The sequence below is a fragment of the Sorex fumeus genome, unplaced genomic scaffold, assembly GCF_029834395.1.
Source record: "Sorex fumeus unplaced genomic scaffold, SorFum_2.1 ptg000013l, whole genome shotgun sequence".
Taxonomy (NCBI): Eukaryota; Metazoa; Chordata; class Mammalia; order Eulipotyphla; family Soricidae; genus Sorex; species Sorex fumeus.
Genome location: NW_026606070.1, coordinates 27,171,332 through 27,191,093, shown reverse-complemented (window position 1 = coordinate 27,191,093; position 19,762 = coordinate 27,171,332). Strand labels below are relative to the sequence as shown.

At 43.6% G+C, this 19,762-nt stretch overlaps 1 non-coding gene and 1 pseudogene across 1 annotated transcript; both read right to left on the bottom strand.

The window, feature by feature from the left end:
• Positions 1-1,465: 1,465 nt before the first annotated feature.
• On the bottom strand, positions 1,466-1,544 carry TRNAK-CUU (transfer RNA lysine (anticodon CUU)). Its single transcript has one exon. It is a non-coding gene; the product is annotated as a tRNA-Lys (tRNA).
• A 5,959-nt stretch (positions 1,545-7,503) lies between these two features.
• LOC130020785 (transcription factor A, mitochondrial-like) lies at positions 7,504-8,335 on the bottom strand (annotated as a pseudogene).
• Positions 8,336-19,762: the final 11,427 nt, after the last annotated feature.

Below are 19,762 nucleotides of genomic sequence, written 5' to 3'. Positions count from 1 at the left end.
AGGTGTGTGTGTGTGTGTGTGTGTGTGTGTGTGCGCGCGCGCACGTGCAGATCTCAGAAAGCAGGATAGCCCAATGATATGTAGCCGCAGCCCATGGTCAGGTGTGTGACTCCTAGTGAACACGTGTGCCACCACTATTTGTCCCACTAAGAGCATATGATTGCTGGTAGGCATGTATGTGAACTCTGGTCATTAAAGGCAACAAATGAAGGGAAGCGGGAAAATGCTAAAAAGCATCTTGATTTTTTTCTTTTTGGGTCACACCCAGAAGTGCTCAGGGGTTACTCCTGACTCTGTACTCAAGAATTACTCCTGGCAGTGCTCTGAGGATCATATGGGATTCTGGGGATTTAACCTGGGTTGGTTGTGTGCGGGGCAAATTCCTCTACCCACAGCACAGCCCTGCATCCTGATTTTTTTCTTTTTGGGTCACACTGAGCAATGCCCAGGGGTTTACTCCTGGCTCTGCCTCAGGAATTATTCCTGGCAGTGCTTGGGGGACCATATGGGATGCCAGGGATTGAACTCAGGTCGGCCGCATGCAAGGCAAATGCCTTACCCATTGTACTATCACTACGGCCCCCACATCCTGATTTTTTACAAAAGGGAGGATTGACATAAAAAAATAACTTTTTTTTTCTTTTTGGGTCACACCTGGCGATGCATATGGGTTACTCCTGGCTCTGCACTCAGGAGTTACTCCTGGCGGTGCTCAGGGGACCATATGGGATGCTGGGAATCAAACCCGGGTCAGCCGTGTGCAAGGCAAATGCACTACCCGCTGTGCTATCTCTCCAGCCCCCAAAAATAACTTTTTTTGACTGAAAATACCCACATAAATTTGTTGAGTTATAAATTGTTTTATCTCTTTTTTGTTTGTTTATAGAGAAGATTGTTGGTCCACGTTGCTTTCACTCAATTCTGGATAACTTGATTAGGTGTAAAGAGAATCTTCTCCTGATAGTCGATTTAGTGGGGTCCTTTACTTGACAGGAAGAAGGTATAAGTGAAGTGAATAAATTTTGAAAGATGAGTTCAATGTGATTAAAAACTTTGCTTGGGATTTCTTTCATTGGTTTGAGGTCCCATTCAAGTTTAGCTCCCAAATCGAATCTGAACCAGTGAAAGGAGTGATAGAAAGTTCTTTTGTTTCCATCTTTAATTCTAGAATACTAGTAGGTCTCTTAGCATTGATTGGTCCTTTGACCCGGGGGACTTGAAGAACATTTCAAGAGCTGCACCATGGGTGAGCATTTGTTAGATAATGACTGTATTTGGTAGATTTTATTCTTTTAATTTTGTAAATTCATTTACAGCAATTATTTTAATTCAGAAATTTAAACACACATTCAGAAAAACTGTTTTTAAAATAAGCCCTGTTTTAAAAATGCGGTTTCTTTTTTCTTAAATTTTTAAACACTTTATTTATTCAAAATAGGAGACTTTTTTATTTCTGGAATGAAAGTTCGTGAGGCCAACGTGGGGCTCAAACCCACGACCCTGAGATTAAGAGTCTCATGCTGTACCGACTGAGCTAGCCGGGAGCAATAGCACAATGGTAGGGTGTTTGCCTTGTGAGCAGCCGGCTGGCCGAGCCAGGTTCAATTCCTCCGCCCCTCTCGGAGAGCCAGGCAAGCTACTGAGACTATCTTGCCCGTACGGCAAAGCCTGGCAAACTACCCATGATGTATTCAATATGCCAAACACAGTAACAACAAGTCTCAAAATGGAGACTTTACTGGGTCCACTCGAGCAAATCAATGAATAACGGGAGGACTGTTATTTATTTTTTATTATTAGTGGATCACCATGTGGTACAATTGCAGAGTTATAAACTTTTGTGCTTGCATTCCCGTAACACAATGATCGAGTACCCATCCCTCCACCAGTGCCCATTTTCCAGCACCAAGAATTCCAGTATCCCTCCCACCATTCCTCTCCCTCCTCCTGCCTCTGTGGCAGGGCATTCCCTTTTGTTCTCTCTCTCCTTCTGGGTGTTGTGGTTTGCAATAGAGGTATTGAGTGGCCATCGTGTTTGGTCTATAGTCTACTTTCAGTAAATATCTCCCATCCCGAGCGAGTCCTCAGAACACCCTTTACCTGGTGTTCCTTTCTCTATCTAAGCTGCGAAAATGGGGTTTCTTTTTTTAAAAAAGAAAAATAATTAGCCAAAAGCAATACCAAAATTACATGATTTCATTAGGTTGAATTGGCACATAGTATTTTTGATGTATACAGTAGGAAGAATAATCACACAACCCGGTCTCATTAAATTGTTTAAAAATAGATACCCCAATAACAAAAGTATAACAATACCTTTATGATCTAACTGCTCAGAACAGTACAATCATTGCTTTGTTTAATTTATTCAGTATCTTTCCCTTTTATCTCCTACAGCAATTACTCTGTTGGGTTAACTTAACAAATTTATTTATTTATTTATTTATTTAAAATTAATTAATTAATTTATTTATTGAATCACTGTGGGAAAGGTTACAAAGCTTTCAGGTTTAGGTCTCAGTCATGCAAATATCAAACACATTTCCTTTTACCAATACTTATTTTTTACCATGAAGAACCCCAATAAAACCCCACCCCCCACCCCTCCCAGTCCCTGTGAGGCAGATGAATTCTAGTTAACACTCTATCTGCTTTGATTAGATTCATTGTTTCAATAAAAGATTCACCACTATTATTTAGAGTTTACCCCCCCTCCCAAATCAGACATGCTGAAAAAGCATTGTGAATTGATTTGCTTTCTACAGCTGGGTTCAAGAATTAAATGTTGGTTTTGGATTTCTGCTATTTTACTTATTGACCCTGGAAGTATTTATACTGAAAGTCAGATAGTTAAGAAATTGGTGACTGTGCTCTGGAGTCGTGGCCATGCTGGAGAGCCGCTAGTGGGGGGCAACTGGTGGCCTCGGTAGGGCGTGAAGGGCGGACCGAAACGCCCCCCTTCCCATGAGGTTTTAGTCGCCCCCACACCCCTGGCTCATACCTGCTGTCCACGAGGCTCCCATGCAGCCGCCATCTTTCTTTCCAGAGAGGAGAGGGCGACTGGGGCAACACCCTTTCCCCTCTGGGCAGACATGATGGCCTGGATTAACGCATACTCCATTCACTTTTCTGCTCCAAGCTGCTGGGTTCTGCATTAAGTCCTTGTGCTTCTGGGGCCGTGGCTGTGCTGGAGAGCCGCTCGCGGGGGGCAGCTGGTGACCTCGGTAGGGCATGAAGGATGGACCGGAACACCCCCCTTCCCATGAGGTTTTAGTCGCCCCCACACCCCTGGCTCATACCTGCTGTCCACGAGGCTCCCATGCAGCCGCCATCCTTCTTTCCAGAGAAGAGAGGGCGAATGGGGCAACACCCTTTCCCCTCTGGCAGACTTGATGGCCTGGATTAACGCATAGTCCTTTCACTTTGCTGCTCCAAGCTGCTGGGTTCTGCATTAAGTCCTTGTGCTTCTGGGGCTGTGGCCGTGCTGGAGAGCCGCTTGTGGGGGGCAACTGGTGACCTCGGTAGGGCGTGAAGGACGGACCAGAACGCCCCCCTTCCCATGAGGTTTTAGTTGCCCCCACACCCCCGGCTCATGCCTGCTGTCCACAAGGCTCCCATGTGGCTGCCATCTTTCTTTCCAGAAAGGAGAAGGCAACTGGGGCAACACCGTTTCCCCTCTGGGCAGACATGATGGCCTGGATTAACGCATAGTCCGTTCACCTTTCTGCTCCAAGCTTCTGGGTTCTGCATTAAGTCCTTGTGTTTCTGGGGCTGTGGCCGTGCTCCAAACTTAACTCTGATTTTCAGGGAGAAACGTTGGGTGGTTTACTTCCCATGGATCACTTTGTATATAGAGAGATGTCGCGTGGCCGCATAAGCGGCCGCGCGGTTTGGAGGAAAAGTCCTAGTTCCCGCATACTCGAGCTGTGCTTGTAGAGGCTTCTGGTCACCGGGGTTCCATCTGGGGGAGGCGGGATGCGGTACCTACCCCATCTTGGACTTCCCGATGATCTCGGCTCTTTTTGGAACCTTTTTTTTTTTTTCTTCTGGAGCTGTGGATCCCCTCCCTCCATGTGGCCCTTCTCTTCGGCTGTATGCTGTAAAGATGGTGCTGGGGGGTGGGCTGTGGGCGTGACTTCCGGAATCATAGGTTACCTGGGAGTTGTAGTTCCGGCAGATTTAAGGAAAAGTCCTAGTTCCCACATACTCCAGCTGTGCTTTTAGAGGCTTCTGGTCACCGGGGTTCCATCTGGGGGAGGTGGGATGCGGTACCTACCCCATCTGGAACTTCCCGATGATCTCGGCTCTTTTTGGAACCTTTTTTTTTTTCCTTCGGGAGCTGTGGATCCCCGCCCTCCATGTGCAACTTAACAAATTTAAAAGTCTAGGTTAGTAATAAAGCTCTATGAGCAGTCACTGGTTACTGATAAAGTTCTTATTCTTTAGGAAACTTATGCCCATTATTAAACCGGATGACATTTGGTGTATGGTATGCTATTCTTCAACATATAAAAAAAACCCTCCTTTTTGGACAAGTAGAACTATAATAATTTTGCTCCAGTTCCTTTCATTGTTGCATTGTTTTCCATATTAAATTGCAATTACTTGGGGCTGGAGCGATAGCACAGTGGTAGGGCATTTGCCTTGCATGTGGCCAACCCAGGTTCGATTCCTTGCATCCCATATGGTCCCTTGAACTCTACCAGGAGTAATTCCTAAGTGCATGAGCCAGGAGTGACCCCTGTGCATTGCCGAATGTGACCCAAAAAGAAAAAAATTTGCAATTACTTGAGAACTTAGCAAACACTGAACTTTCCAATACACCAGGTAAAATATGATCCAAATGTGCACAGCATAGGCAGTTAAATGATAAGAGGTCTGAAGACGATAATTACTAAGATGTGTTTTATACTCCACGTGTCCTGCAGGTGTTTACATAGTTCACTTTTCCACCTTACCCATTCTCTAATGTTCATGACAAATACTTGTACTCATTGAGCTTATGTGAAGCACAGAACACAGCAACTCAACTCAGAACACAGACTTTCTCTGTTCTCTTTAGGATAGTACATAATCAATACATTCTCTGTCACCAAGAATTAGGACTTAATTCTCTTTTGGAAACCCAACTAAGAAAGGCTGTGATAGATACTATAACTTCTTCCTTCTCTACCTTAATATGCTAATCTCAGATTCATGGTAATAATTTTACTAATTGCAGGCTTTGTCCAGCACTTATAACCACGGGAGAAAGCTATTTATCGATACTCAGCTCACTCTCTCTCTCTCTCTGTGTAGACATATAGACATATATAAAATCTTACGTTTCCCTTAATGTTCTAGTTTTCTCTTCAACTCCTGTCAACTTCAGTAGTACATAATAATTATAACTTTTTGTTTTCATGACTATATTTTCTATCCATGAAGAACAAAAATTTTAACAATTTTTCTGAAGATGTAGAATCTATAATTTCAAAATATTCTGCATTATATAAGTTACATACAAATGTTGAACTACCTTATTCCTGTGAACTGGTGAAAGATGAATTATTTTGTTCAAAAAGATATTGTGAATTTTTATAACATTTACTTAACTCTCTTAAGAGGATTTTTTAAATTTTTGTTTTGGGGCCACACCTGGCAGTGCTCAGGGTTTTTTTCTGACTCTGAACTCAGGAACCACTCAGAGTGATGCTCAGGGGATGCCTGGGATCAAACCAAGTTAGCAGTGCACCAGGCAAGTGCCCTACCTGCTTTACTATCTCTCTGGCACCTCTTAAGAAAATTTTTAAAATTTTAAAAGATTGGTATGGTTCTGAATATGTGCTACTGGAAAACTCAAGGTTTATTTTATCAAGTGACAACAAATAAGAAAATATCAATTCATACTATATGGATTTTAAAAAATCATACAATGTAATTTGAAACTAAAACTCATTTTGCTTGCTAACACCATAAGGCTTGGTGATTTAACCTCTTTCCTTTTTTTTCCTGCTTTTTGGGTCACATCCAGCAATGCTCTGGGGTTACTCCTGGCTCTTCACTCAGGAATTACTCCTGGAGGTCTTGGAGGACCCTATGGGATGCTGGGGATTGAACCCAGGTTGGCCGCGTGCAAGGCAAACACCCTACCTGCTGTACTATCGCTCGGGCCCCCCTCTTTCCTTCTAAGATGAATATTCTTAAACAAATACCCATGAAAACATAAAACAAACAAAACCACACACCAATTCATCAACTAAAACATCAGTGTGTTGAACACTAGTCATACTATACTGTAGAACAGGGGCTGGTAAATTTTTATAAAGGATCAGAGAGAAAATAATTTAAGATTTTGTAGTCTACTGTCTCTGTAGTAACTATTCAACTCTGTCAAAGTAGCACAAAAATAGCCATAAACAATGTATGGCAGTGTTCCAAACACCTACTTATGGATACCGAATTTCCTTTTAATTTTCAGTGTCTTGAAAAATTGTTTCCAACCATTTAAAATTGAAAACACAACTGTTAGATCACTGGTCCTAAAAAGAAAGCACTGAGTTGGACTTGGACCACAGACCAAAGTTGGCTGTGCCTTATGTACAGGTTTTTCTATGCTATGCAAAATTCTTTAAAATTATAGGTTCTAAATGTACAGACTGGAGATCTGTTTTCAAATCTCTCATTTTAAAATTTAAACCAGACAAACTCTCTGTTTTCTGGATAAATACACTCACATGAAAGAAGAGAATATTTTGGAATACAAATCCCCACTTAATAAGGAAAGAAAAAAAAGGACAAATTATGAGACTTTCATCTTAAAACATAATCTGGAAATATTTAAAAATTTTATTTTATACAATACAAAGCAGTATGCATAGATTTAGTACATAATTTCTTAATTTTTACTCTAGGAAAAATTGCAATACAAAGCAGTATGCATAGATTTAGTACATAATTTCTTAATTTTTACTCTAGGAAAAAATGCAATACAAAACAGTATGCATAGATTTAGTACATAATTTCTTAATTTTTATTCTAGGAAAGAAGACAAGGAGGGAAAGGTTTTTTAAACCTCTCTATTACATTTATAAAATACTGCAATCTAATTCCTTGCATATACAAGCATCGACTTAGAACACAGTATTAGTCATACCTATGAACTGGAGTTAACCTTGATGAGTTTTGGGAAGTCTCAAAAAATGCACAATTATACCATACAATACTATGATTTCTATACTTGGAACATCTGAATAGGAAACTCCTGTCACCATAATGTAAGGAAACAGGAACATTTTTCCATAGTTATCAAGTATAAAAAAAGTTCACAGCTTTATTTACCTTTATCAAAGTAAAATGATTCACTGAACATTCCAGGGATGATTTTGACCTTTTGTAGTTCCTAAACACAAAATTCATGCAAAATTTTTATCTGTTTGGGATTTCCAAAGCAAGAAACCAATACAAGATGTATTCAACTTTCAGAAGTCCATAGGACTTAAAAAAAAAGAATTAAATTAAATGTTTCCCAACTTCATCCTTTCTAGTTTTACAACAGCTTCAGATTTTTAGACTTAGTTTTTTGTATCTGTCCATTAAAAGCCTAACTCGATCTTCTATTTTAATAACTCTCAATGTCTTCTTTTGCTGAGGACTTTGTTTTGCGATGGAGAAGAACAGTTTGTCCAGCTTCAACCATTTGTTACTCCCAAGCTTTCACTTCCATTATAATAAAAAACTTTATCATCTTCAGCACATTGGATATATACTTGTTTTTGAGAGCTGGAAATGTTTTTCCAATTTTCGTATAAGTTTTCAGCTTGTTCTGTGACGAACTGTCCTTAGCTTGTTGAAATTTTTCAGCCATAAAAAATGTAAGCCCAGCGAGGTCTTTTTGGTTTCCCAAGCAGTGTTAACTCTTTTCTTTAGTAATGCTTTCTTTTTCAAACGTTTTTGCAAAATTTCTTTCTCCAAGGATACAATGTGACTTGGGGTTAGCTGTCTTTGAATTCTGTTTAATTCTTCTGTGTATGCCTCCCATTCTGCCCTGTAAGCATCTTCATATACTTTTTTCTCTGAATCAGGAAGTTTCCTCCATAGTTGAACAATTTTTTTAATTAGTACTGAATTTTTTTTGCATTTGGGTCCTGAGCTTTAAATATTGGTAGTTGTTCTTTGGAAAAATCTAACATAGGAAGTCATGGGCTTCCTTGGATAACGGTCGTGGACAAAAATCATCTCGGTGAGTATACAGAACTGAGGGGAACGCGGAGTCGGTTTCTCAGTCTGCGCACAGGCGCACTCTGGACTTTCCCAGGGCACTAAACACACACCACACGCCTCAGAGAAAAGCCATTGCAACCCCCTGATAAGCAAGCAACACTGAGCCAAATTCCTAGAGCCACAGGCACAAAAGAACAAGCCCCACAAGGACAACGTAGATGTATTTGGTAGATTTTGTATCTTCATTACTTAATGGAAAGTATAGTCCCCTAAAAACCTAAGGGCTCTTTTCCCTATATATCTCTCTATATTATAATTTATATAATAGGTGTGTCTATGAATTATAGTAAAGGTAATTATTTTTTCCAGCCATTTAGAGCACCAGAAAACCAAACAATAGACTCCCTCATTATGACGCAATCTTTTTTTTCCCCTTGCTTTTATTTCTGGGTGCATCCAGCCCCTCCTGTCTTTCCCTTTTCCTTCTTGTCCACTCCTGGACAGTTCCTCTTGGCTTCTAGAGCTCTCTCAGCACTTCTGAAATCCTGGTGCTTTTTTACCTTCTCCTCTATCTCCATGGAGACAGGTTATCTTTATAGGGGCAACCATTATCTCTGCCGCTTATGTTAGTTCAACAAATATGCACTGAACAGATTCTCTGAAAGCACATATAGGTATTTCTTGGAACTGGAAATAGAGATGAAGATCATTGAGATCAGGGTGCCTGCCCTTGCTGGTGGGAGAAAGGAGCCCTTGGTGATTCTCTGTGCATACCCCACCTTCATTTGTCCACAGCCCATGCCCTCATATAGATTAGGCTCAGAGTTGGGGTACAGGAAGTCACCTAGATCTGCCTGTGAAGACCAGTGTACCATCCTGCGCCCACCACCCAGGGCTTGGCTGACGATCTGATGAGAAAATCCTATCACTACTGGGGCAAGTGTTTTGAGGGTCCCTGTGTGACTGGTGCTTTAACTCTATGGTTTGAAGCAGTGTTTTCTTTTTTCTTTCTTTCTTTCTTTCTTTCTTTCTTTCTTTCTTTCTTTCTTTCTTTCTTTCTTTTTTAAAGAAGCCAATTTATTTATTTTTTTCTTTTTTGAGTCACACCCACCAATGCTCAGGGGTTACTCCTGGCTTTGCACTCAGGAATTACTCCTGGCTGTGCTTGGGGGACCATATGGGATGCAGGGGATCAAACCCAGGTCGGCCCTTGCAAGGCAAACGCCCTACCCGCTGTACTATCGCTCCGGCCCCTAACGCAGTGTTTTCACTGGGAACCATTATGGCTCCTCGTGGTCCCTCAGGGTTTTCCAAGCAGGCTACAGGTGAAAATCACGTAAATTGGGGCCATGGCACTAGAAACAAAGATGGAAGGGGCCATCATCAGAAAATGGTTGAGAAGCTCTGATTTAAAAGACTGAGAGCTTAGTCATTGACTTGGTCTTGGAGAGGATATGGAGGCTTTTTTCTTCTTTTTTTCTTTTTTCTTTTTGGGTCATACCCGGCATTGCACAGGGGTTACTCCTGGCTCATGCACTCAGGAATCACTCCTGGTGGTGCTCAGGAGACCATATGGGATGCTGAGAATTGAACCTGGGTCCTCCATGTGCAAGGCAAATGCCCTATCCACTGTGCTATCGCTCCAACCCCTAAATGGATGCTCTTTTACCCTCTGGGGGAGGTAGTCTTTTTCAGCTGTGTTCAGGAGACTGGGACCACCTCCAACGATAATTGGCCCAGTGTTGCCTGGGCTGAATGGTTTGGCGCTCAGGTCCTGAAATGCTCAGGACTGTAAGGGCTCTCTATATATGATAGTTCTAGAGAGGATTTGTGGCATCTGGGATCCAACTCTGGACCTCGAGCCAGCCAAGTACATGCGCTACTCCTTTGCTCCATAACCTTGACCCCCAAGTTCTTCTTTGTGTTTGTGTGTGTGTGTGTGTGTGTGTATGTGTTTTGTGAAAGTGCTCAGGTTTATTTCTGGCTTTTTGCTCAGGATTCACTCCTGAAGAGGATTGGGGGACCAGATACGGTGTTGGAGAGTGAATCCAGGCTGGGTGTGTGCAAATGAACCACCTTACCTGCCGCACTATCTCTCCAGCCTCCAAGATGCTCTTTTAATTGGAGGATTCAGGAGCACATTGTCAGCTGACAGTAAGAGGGTAGAGGAAAGGTGACAGTCAGGACAAGGCTGTGGTCAAAAGTGAATATTTCAAAATACACCAGGAGGACAAAAGGGAAAGACCAAGTGAAGGTTTTTTTTTTTTTTCGGTTGTTGCTGTTGTTTGTTTGTTTTTAAATAAGGGAAGTGAAATGAGATAAACATGCTCAAAGATTGAGAGGAGAGGGAGAGGGAGAGGGCTTGAGGCATAATCCCCTCTGAGATATCTCAGCCATGTGTGGGTTCCACCATGAATCTTACCCTGCAAAACCTCAGAGGGGCTGGACTCTTGAAACATAAGAGACAAACTGTTTCTTTTCCTTTTTCTTGGAGGGGAGGGTCATACCCGATGATGCTCAGGGATTAGTCCTGGCTCTGCACTCAGGAATCACTCCTGGCAGTGCTCAGGGGATCATTGGGGTGCCTGGGATGGAACCCAGGTCAGCCCTGTGCCAGGCAAACATCCTATCAGCTGTACTATCGCTTGGGCCCCAAAGACAAGCGGTTTCAAATGAAGTAGGTGGGAGCCGAGTGTGCATTTTATTGGTGCCATCTCTATCTGGAGTCGCATAAAACCAACCAGGGAAGACAGTGAATATGGGGGCTCTGGGTAATTAATTATAGCAGTAACCAGGGAGTTGAAATCTCCCTGAAAAGTGATGATAAAGAGCCTACAATTATACCCATGGTCTAAGTTCCAAGGTTGCTCTAACATGGGGGTAGAAAAGAGATGATTAAGCCATTCATTACACAGAGCAAGACCCGACAACAATGATGAAGCATCAGTTTATTGAAAGAGACTGTGTGTGTGTGTGTGTATGTGTGTGTGTATATGCATCTGCGACCGCAATTTTTTATACTTTTAAAGAGAAGGCAAAATCAACTAATTTGTCTTGCTGTCTTTAGAAAGTATAATAATCCTTTAAAATGATACTTGATTATATCGCGCGGTATGTTTTCCTTCTTCATCTGCTTTGTGCCTCGAGTGAGCCACCCTGCTGGCCGTGTTTTCCTCATCGGACCCTGGGAGAGGTCAGTGGTATGAATTACAGGGTCGGCCAGCTCTGATGAACCTCTTATGGCACTTACTGAGGCTTGGAATGTCTTGTGGAATTTGTTCTTGTGCTTCTCGTTGCTGCTGCCTGGGGGTGGTTGAGTTGGGGCTTGAGGATTGAAGCCTGGGTGTCTCATAGGCAAGGCACATGCCCTCCTGCGTGAGCCACCTCCTGGCCCCATCCTGCAGGGTTTGACTTCTGTCTTTCAAGCATCCTGCAGGGTTTGACTTCTTCTCATAAACTGGATCGGGGCTTCACCAGGGTGACCCTGGACTGAATTGGGAGGTTGGAATCTGTGGCATCTTTCTGATTTTTCCTTCTGTGATTTTCCCATGTTCCCCCATATCTCCTCCCTAATTGAGATAGTTCATCTCCTCATAGAGTCGATGGCATGTGTTCACCTTGAGCACATCTCTGCACAGGTGAGATATTGCTAAACCCTGTCAGAGGACTTGGAGATTTATTAAGGTCATTTAGAATTCCCAATCAGATGGAAGAGAGACAAAAGCAATTTTTAATGTACAATGTTTGGTATTGTAATGGAGGTACCGGGGGAAGGGTTTGGGATCAGGGAAAACTTTGGCGAACCCTTGAGTTCTAGCCTATGATGGACTTCAGAATCATGGAGCTCACTAGTGCCTGATTCTTGGAGAGATGAGGTAACCTGGTGCTGGCATGAAGCATTAGCAGACTTATCATCCTCCATCAACTAAAATGGACCAAGTAACTATCCCCTGCAGGATCTCAAAATATTCTAGTAGAGCAAAAGAGACAGGATAGCTGAATGCTTTAAGCATCAGAAAGGGAAACTGCTCTTGTTGACAGGATGAGTTAGCCACAAAGATGAGGTTGGTCTGGCTTGGGGGCACCATGATTCCCAGAGTTGATTTCTGCTTGTTCCTTGTTCTCAGGCACTTTACAAAATGAACCTCCTCGAGGCTAAGGGAGCCATCAGTGATTTCAGTTGTTAAATGGTGGCTGGGTTTAGGAATATGGGTGACTTGGAGAATTCAGATCTGCAAAAGATTAAATAACACTAAGGTGCTTTAATCTTAGTCAAATGCAGGCCATCAATCTGCCCTTTGCATGCAATAAACTGGGATCTGGGAAGTGAAGATCAAATAATCTAGGGTAGAAAATTGGCTGGAGAATGGCCAGCCTGACCAGGATGTAGACATTACTCCTGCCTTGTCTTATCTTTTGCCACAAATCATCCAGCAAGGAATAGGCAACAGCAACTTCAATTCACTCCCATGTGAAGGATTGTGACTTCTGCATTATCCATGGTGAAATTCACAGCCAGCAATCAATATGTATTTTCAGGCAAAGAACTATCATTCATTTCTGTTATCAGACAATCTCAGGCAGAAATCATCTCTTTTGTGACTTGAATGCACAGCATTTTTAGTCACCTTCTGAGAACAAGTTTTCCCTCTGATTAACATTTAGCTGCTCAAGTTTCCAGGAGTGCCACTTACCACCTATATTAGTGCCTCCAGGACAAGTGTGAATTTTGTTGAAGAAGAGAAGGGGAGGAGAGAGAAAGAAAAAGTTGCCTGGAGGGAAAAAGCTATTTTTGTTAGCTCGAAGCTGCTTAATTTGTTATCATTGGCACTGAGTGGAATGTTGATTTAACTTTTGCATTGCAGGTATTGATTTTACAGTGAAAAGCCAGACAGCAGCTATTGTCTAACAATGACTAGCACAATCAGAATCTCAGACCCAGCATGATGAGAGAGAAAAGGCGTCCAGAAGATAAAAGATCTTGTCCTGTCTCTGGAAGACTTAGCAGGTGATGCCAGGCAGCCACTTTACTTCTGTGAGCTTCAGATTTTGTGTCTGTCAGGAGACAGGTACAGAACACTTGATTTAAGACCTGGCCAATCTCTAAGAATCTTCCACTGCTTGATTGGGCTGTGTTTGTGCTTTTCATTAATACCATAAGTGCACACCGAAGCGAAACTTCTAAGAAACATACATGTGAACATGTTTTAATTGATTCGCTGAAGTGTTAACTGGTGCTACTTTTTAATTTTCAAATCCAGCTATTAAGTTGGGAATGTGATAGTCATCACCTAGACATTAACCAGTTTGCTGAGCAATTTTTAGATTGTGCTAACAGCGCTCCAGGGCTACCGAGGATTCCCCCAAGTACACTGTCATTTGCTTCTTCATTAATCTACAATTCTTGGAATTCTTACAGTACCACGGAGGACTCACTCCCTTTCAAAGAAATGACTACTTAACCATTTAGTCCTTCCAAATCTTTTTAGTACATGCATCCATCCGTCCCACTTCCAATACAGTATTGAAAGATATTTTTTGAAACTTTACTTCTTACTTATCAATAGAAATCCAACCCACTGTTCATGTTATGATTCGATCTAGCTCATTCATTTCAGTGATGTTGACGTATTCCCTTGTAGAGATGGAGCATGGGTTTTGACATTTTGTGGAGGGGGCATACACAGTGTACTTGAGAGCTATTCCTGGCACTGCTCTCAGGGACCACTCCTGGAAGGAATCAATACTTATGGGAATCATATCCTGGTGCAAGGGATAAAACCTGGATCAGCAAGCACTATACTTCCTATACCATCTCTCTGGTCCAACAGTTTGATTTATTCATCCGTTCCTCTTTTGCATGCTATGGATTGTTTCTGTCTCTTTGCTGTGACAAATAATGCTTCAGTGAGCTTTATGATTGTCTATACACATACATACATATATTTCCATAACTGGGACAACATTTCTGATGAGCATATTTCTAGAAGTAGAATTGCTAGGATAGGAGTTAGGCAAATGGAACTGTTTTTTTGGTTGACACTGATACCAAAAGCTTGATAAATGTATACCTCAAACCCATCACCATAGTTTTGGTGTCAAGAGATAGAATAGTCAAACTAGAGTGGAGAAAGAAAAAATGGAGCTTGGACGGGAAGTTCTGGAGGAAACTGATTTCAGGTATGCTTTAGTAGGAACTCAGAAATGTGGTCATCTGGACTCTCTCTGGTGCCCATGTCTCTCTCTTAGTCTCCCACTCTGGTGGCTGCATCTCAGACAAATCTCAAATCTGTGAGGATGTTTTTGAAACAGTTTTGGAGTTCTCTGTATCATCATTTCAGGTTCTAGCCCAGTGTTGCTTAGTTTTTTTTTGATCCATGGCCCATTTCTGACCTTCTTCTTCCTTCCTATAATCATCCAGTTATGTGCTTTGCACCTGTGGCCACTTGGGAATATCCTGGGAGCCCACAAGGGCTTTCTTGGTTGAGAAACACTGTTCTCATGAGACATGGCACACTCCTAGGCCAGAAGTCACAGTCAATGTCCCGCTGAGTGGAATAGGTCATGTGCCCCTTCATTTATGAACCAGTTACAGTGTCCAGGACCCCAGAGGATGTTATGGTCCAAACATGGAGCTGGGTGTGGAGTCAATTGCATTCGAACTCTGGTCTGAGCATGGAGCAGGGTAAGTCAGTGGCTTGGGTGACCAGTGATAATACCTGGATGGAAAAGGATGAGTAGCTGGTGTGGGCCTCTGGGAAGGGCATGTGGAGCCCCTTGGCCAACGGTCTTCCATGTGGATTTGGGAGCTTGGATTTTGTTCCTTTTGGAGGGTTGGCCTTTAGAAGGATTGGCAGAGAGGATCAATTAGATGGTATGATTTAAATGACATTCTTTGCACTGCTGATTGCAAGACTGTAATTATGTAGTACTGAAATGTTTTTTAGAAATAGCCTTAACTAGATTGCATTCATAACGGAAAAAAGAGACACAGCCCCTTTAATAGAAGCAGATGTATTAAAGAACAAAAGCATCTTAATGGTTTTGTTAAGGTTGCTATGGAAATGCCTGAAGGCAATTTTATTTTAAGTCCCTTGAAGTTAGCAATCTGCAGACAGAGAAGTTCAGCGCAGGCTTTTTTCTTTTCTTTTCCTTTTCATTAAGAGAAAGAGATAGGGAGGAGGGCAGGTAGAAAGGAAAGGGGGGGGTTGCAAGAAAGAGTTTGAGGTTTCTGATTCTGAAGAGACCTGTGAAATCTGATTTGAGTGAGAAGCACCATGAAAGTTGGTTCAAGCAAGGGATTTCTGGACAGTGTCTCCAGAAATTGACTTAGTTGGTCTATGCAAAGCCCCCCTACATTTGCATTTCTACCAAATTACCTAGTGATGCACTGGGAGAGGTCACACTGGTAGAAGCAGGTGACCCAGAAACCTTCCTTAGCCTCAGCTGATAGATGGGAAAACAGAACAACAACAATAAAATAATAAAACAGTATGGAAAAGAGGCAAGTGATGTGGGTCAAAGGGAGAGCACTTGGCCTGCTTGCATGCCTTGGGTGCAATTTCTGGTACCACAAAAAGCAAAGCAACAAACAAACAAAAATCCCCCAACCCCCCCAAAACCCAGAACCAAAGCAAACAACACAAAAACCCCGCTGTAGGTGGGAAACGTAAACCCAGACAGGTGAGGGCCTAGGGCTAGGTCCAGGTGACCTGAGTGAGCAGAGATCTGGGCATTAGAACCAACTCCCCTGCCCCTCCCCTCCGTCTTCTCCCCTTCCCTCCTCCTTGCAAAGAAACAGTCCAGGATTATGATCAACAGGTCATAGGGTGCATACAGGACCCACACCCTTTACTTCCAGCCTGGTACTTTTCCCTCTTTTTAGAATTCCTGTTATACCTTGCCATGGTGGCTTTCCCTTTCAGGAGCCAGGTTAGAGAATAAGAAGGGCTTGTGTGGGTAGGTGGGAGGGAGCCTCTGTCCGGAACTGGAATTAATTATCTCAGGCTTAGGGAAAAGATCCTTATAGTCAGAGGTGGGGAGGAAGAACGTTCCTCTGCCTATGTTTGGTTACCGAAGACCTGCAAACAAAAAGAATGAAAGGTAGAGTGACAAGATGGGGGGAACAAAGCAGCAGTTTATGAGTATTTTGTTTGGAAAAAATTTTACAAAAAAAGAAGTGAACCCCACGTGATTAGTTTAGAGGAAAATAACTTTCAGCACAGAAAAGGAGGCTTGGGGTCCAAGGAATGATAAATCAAGGGTATGCGATGAAGAAATATTGGGGAACAGTGAAATAATTCAAGATGAAATTTATTTTACTTAGTTATTGTTTGTTTTTATAAGTTTTATTAAAGTACCGTGAATTACAAATGGATTACAAAGTTATTCATAGTCCCCCCCGCCGCCCGTCCCAAACCACACCTGGTGATGCTCAGGGCTTAATCCCAGCTCTGCACTCAGGAATCACTCCTGGCAGTGCTTAGGGGACCATATGGGATGTCGGGATTGAACCAGGGTCAGCTGTATTCAGCCATGTGCAAGGCAAGCATCCTACTCACTGTAGTATCACTCACTGTACTACCCCCATGGTTGGGTTTTTGATATACCATAATTCAAGATGAAATTTATTTTCCTTAGTTATTGTTTGTTTTCCTAAATTTTATTAAAGTACCATGAATTACAAAGTTATTCATAGTTTTTTTTTTGATATTCAATGACAATGACATTCAATTCCATTGAACCCGTGAATTACAGAATTACAGGGCCTCATTGGAGTGGGGCAAATCCTTGGCCACTGGGCATAGCTGCAGATCCTGAAAGTTATTTTAATAAGATACATTTATTCAAACTCATCTCCGTGTAATCAGAGCGCCCTTTTCTAATCTGGCTGCAGAGGTCGAGGGGCTCAGACAGTTTAAGAAAAGGAAGTTCACATTGAACATGTCCCACGTCTGTTGACTCTCAGTCATTCTATCTGATAAACTGGAATGTTCTTTGTTTGCTTCTGCTTTTGGGGTTGTACTCAGGGATCAGTCCTGGTTGGCTCGGGGGGACCATCCATGGTACTGGGGATTAAACCCAGTTTGGGCATACGCAAGGCAAGCCCCCTTCCTGCTGTGCTGTCACTCCAACCCCTAAAGTAGCATGCTCTGAATGACTTTCTAGGTCAGAGGCTGAGGGACTTGTTCACAGGAGAGCAGGAGTCACGTGACAGAGCCATTGGCAGTCACCATTATAGATGAAGCACATATGGAAAGGACAGGCAAAATGAGATCTCAGTGCATTTTCTTTATTTTATTTTATTAGTGAAAGAAACCCTTACCTCATCATGTGTTATATTTGAGAGGCTGGTATCTTACTATGTTGCCTAACAAAGAATTCCATTTGGCTTTTAGAAAATATTTGTTTTAACTACTTCCCTGTAAAGAACAGCTTATGTTTACTGGAGACAGTTACTGCAGGCCCATTATCTACCTTATCTCCGCCATGGAGCGCGGAAGCAGGGAGAAACAGCTTGGTGAGTGTGGGCTTCGCCAGTGTGGATCAAATGATGTAGCACATCACAGTGCTCGGGGCTGAAAGGATCTTCCCCTCCTGGGCCCAACCAGCCAGCAGCTGCATGATCTAGCAGAATGTTGGTGATCACGTTGCTCCCTCCAGAGAGTGGGTCAGGGGGACAGGACAGGTGGCAAAGGGGGAGGAAAGATGGGGAGAGAGAGGAGCCTGGGGTGGGTGCCAGGGAAGGGGCTCTTGCTAACGTCACCTTCTGAGCACTTATAGGAACGCCAGCCTCTTTGGGTCTGATGTGCTCATTTTTCTCTCCAAATTTGGAAAGAATAGATTTGCAGCCTGGTGGGAGAAGGATTTTGGGTTCAAGGTACCTGCCAAAAAAGTCCTGGGCATCTCACAGAAAGTAGATTTTGCACATGTCTCCCCATCTGGGCTCTCCCCTGCCAGGGGCTTCGTCCTCCTCTGACTCCAGGGATGCATATGCCGCTCAGAAGCTGTTCACTGGACCATCTTCTGCTGTTCACAAGCCCATCTGGAGGCATCCGGTGGGGTGGGATCGGCTAAGGGCAAAGCAGCTACACCATAGTGTGTCCAAAGTGAGTAGGAGCCTTGGGTTCCTCAGCTGAACAGGGTCCCATTGTCTGTCTCTCTAGCCCTCTTTTTTTCTCACCATTTCTATGATCTCCCCTGCCATCTCTCTCTCTCTCTCTCTCTCTCTTGCTCGCTCTCTTTTTAAAATTTCTATCCCATTTATTTATTAATTTATTTTTTCTTTTTTGGGTCACACCCGATGCTCAGGGGTTACTCCTGGCTCTGCACTTAGAAATTACTCCTGGTACTCCTGGCAGTGCTTGGGGGACCATACGGGATGATGGGAATCGAACCCGGGTCAAACACATTCAAGGCAAATGCCCTACCCGCTGTGCTATCGCTCCAGCTCACCCCTGCCATCTCTCTATGTTATCTAGCTCTATCAATGCTCTTACCTATCTATAATCTATCATCTATTACTTATTAATTCTCTATCAATCTATTATCTAGTACATCTACCGCTTATCTCTCATGTCTGTCTGTCTGTCTATCTGTGGCTCTGTCCTCTGTCTCCTGGCAGGGCCCATCAGGATGGGCTGCACAGCGTAAAGACAGAATAGAAGCAAACTGAGGCTACTGCAGATTGGGGGTGTCAGAAGCAGACGCTAAGCTGTGCCTCCAAGACCTTTATGAGGGGTTAAGCTCTTGTTCCCCGGTCAGGGCAGGAAGGAGGGCGGCAGGGAGGGAACAAGTGAGCTGCAGTGTGGGTCCCGCTGCCAGGAGCCTGTCTGGACGCTGCCCTTTGGGCTGCAGCTCCGGGCTGGAGAGAGCTGGTCCTTCCCCTCCACCTACCCGGAACTCAGGCACCTACTACCAAGGCTTCAGGGGAGCCGCCGGGTCCCCCTGGCCCCCGAAAGGCCGGGAAGCTCATTGTCCCAACCAGCCTTGCACGAATCAGGGGGCATTCAGCCAACGCATTTCCTCCTTCACCGAGCCACCCCCTCTTTACCCCTTGGCCGGCATCTTTCCCTTTCTCTCCATCTCTCTGCTTCCCTTGCATCTACTTCATCAGTCCCGTCCTCCCCCGCTGCCCTGGATTGGACGCAGTGCCTCGTTCAAGGAGGAGTAACCTTAAACATAATTGTGGGGTCTCGCCCAGATAGAACAGCTCCCAACCCCTGTTCATGGTGGTGGAGGGAAGGACACAGCCAGGCTGGTTTTGCGGCACAGATGCCGGCAGATGCTGGGAGGCTCCGCATGGGCCCCTGGCCTGCCAGCTGTGACTGACAATTGAGGAGAAGGCATTGGATGAGGCCGGCTTGTGAGCGGCGTTCCAAGCATGCAAGGGGTAGCCAGAAAAGCCATTTGGTTTTTTTTTTTCCTCTCCGTTACCTCTTTGAGAGATAAAGAGACTGACAGATCCTGCCTCCAGACCCTGGCTGCCAACGGGAAGGGGGTCACTGTCAAGGGCGCCAGGAAAGTGATGGAGAAGGCGGCTTGGTGGTGGCCTCTAATT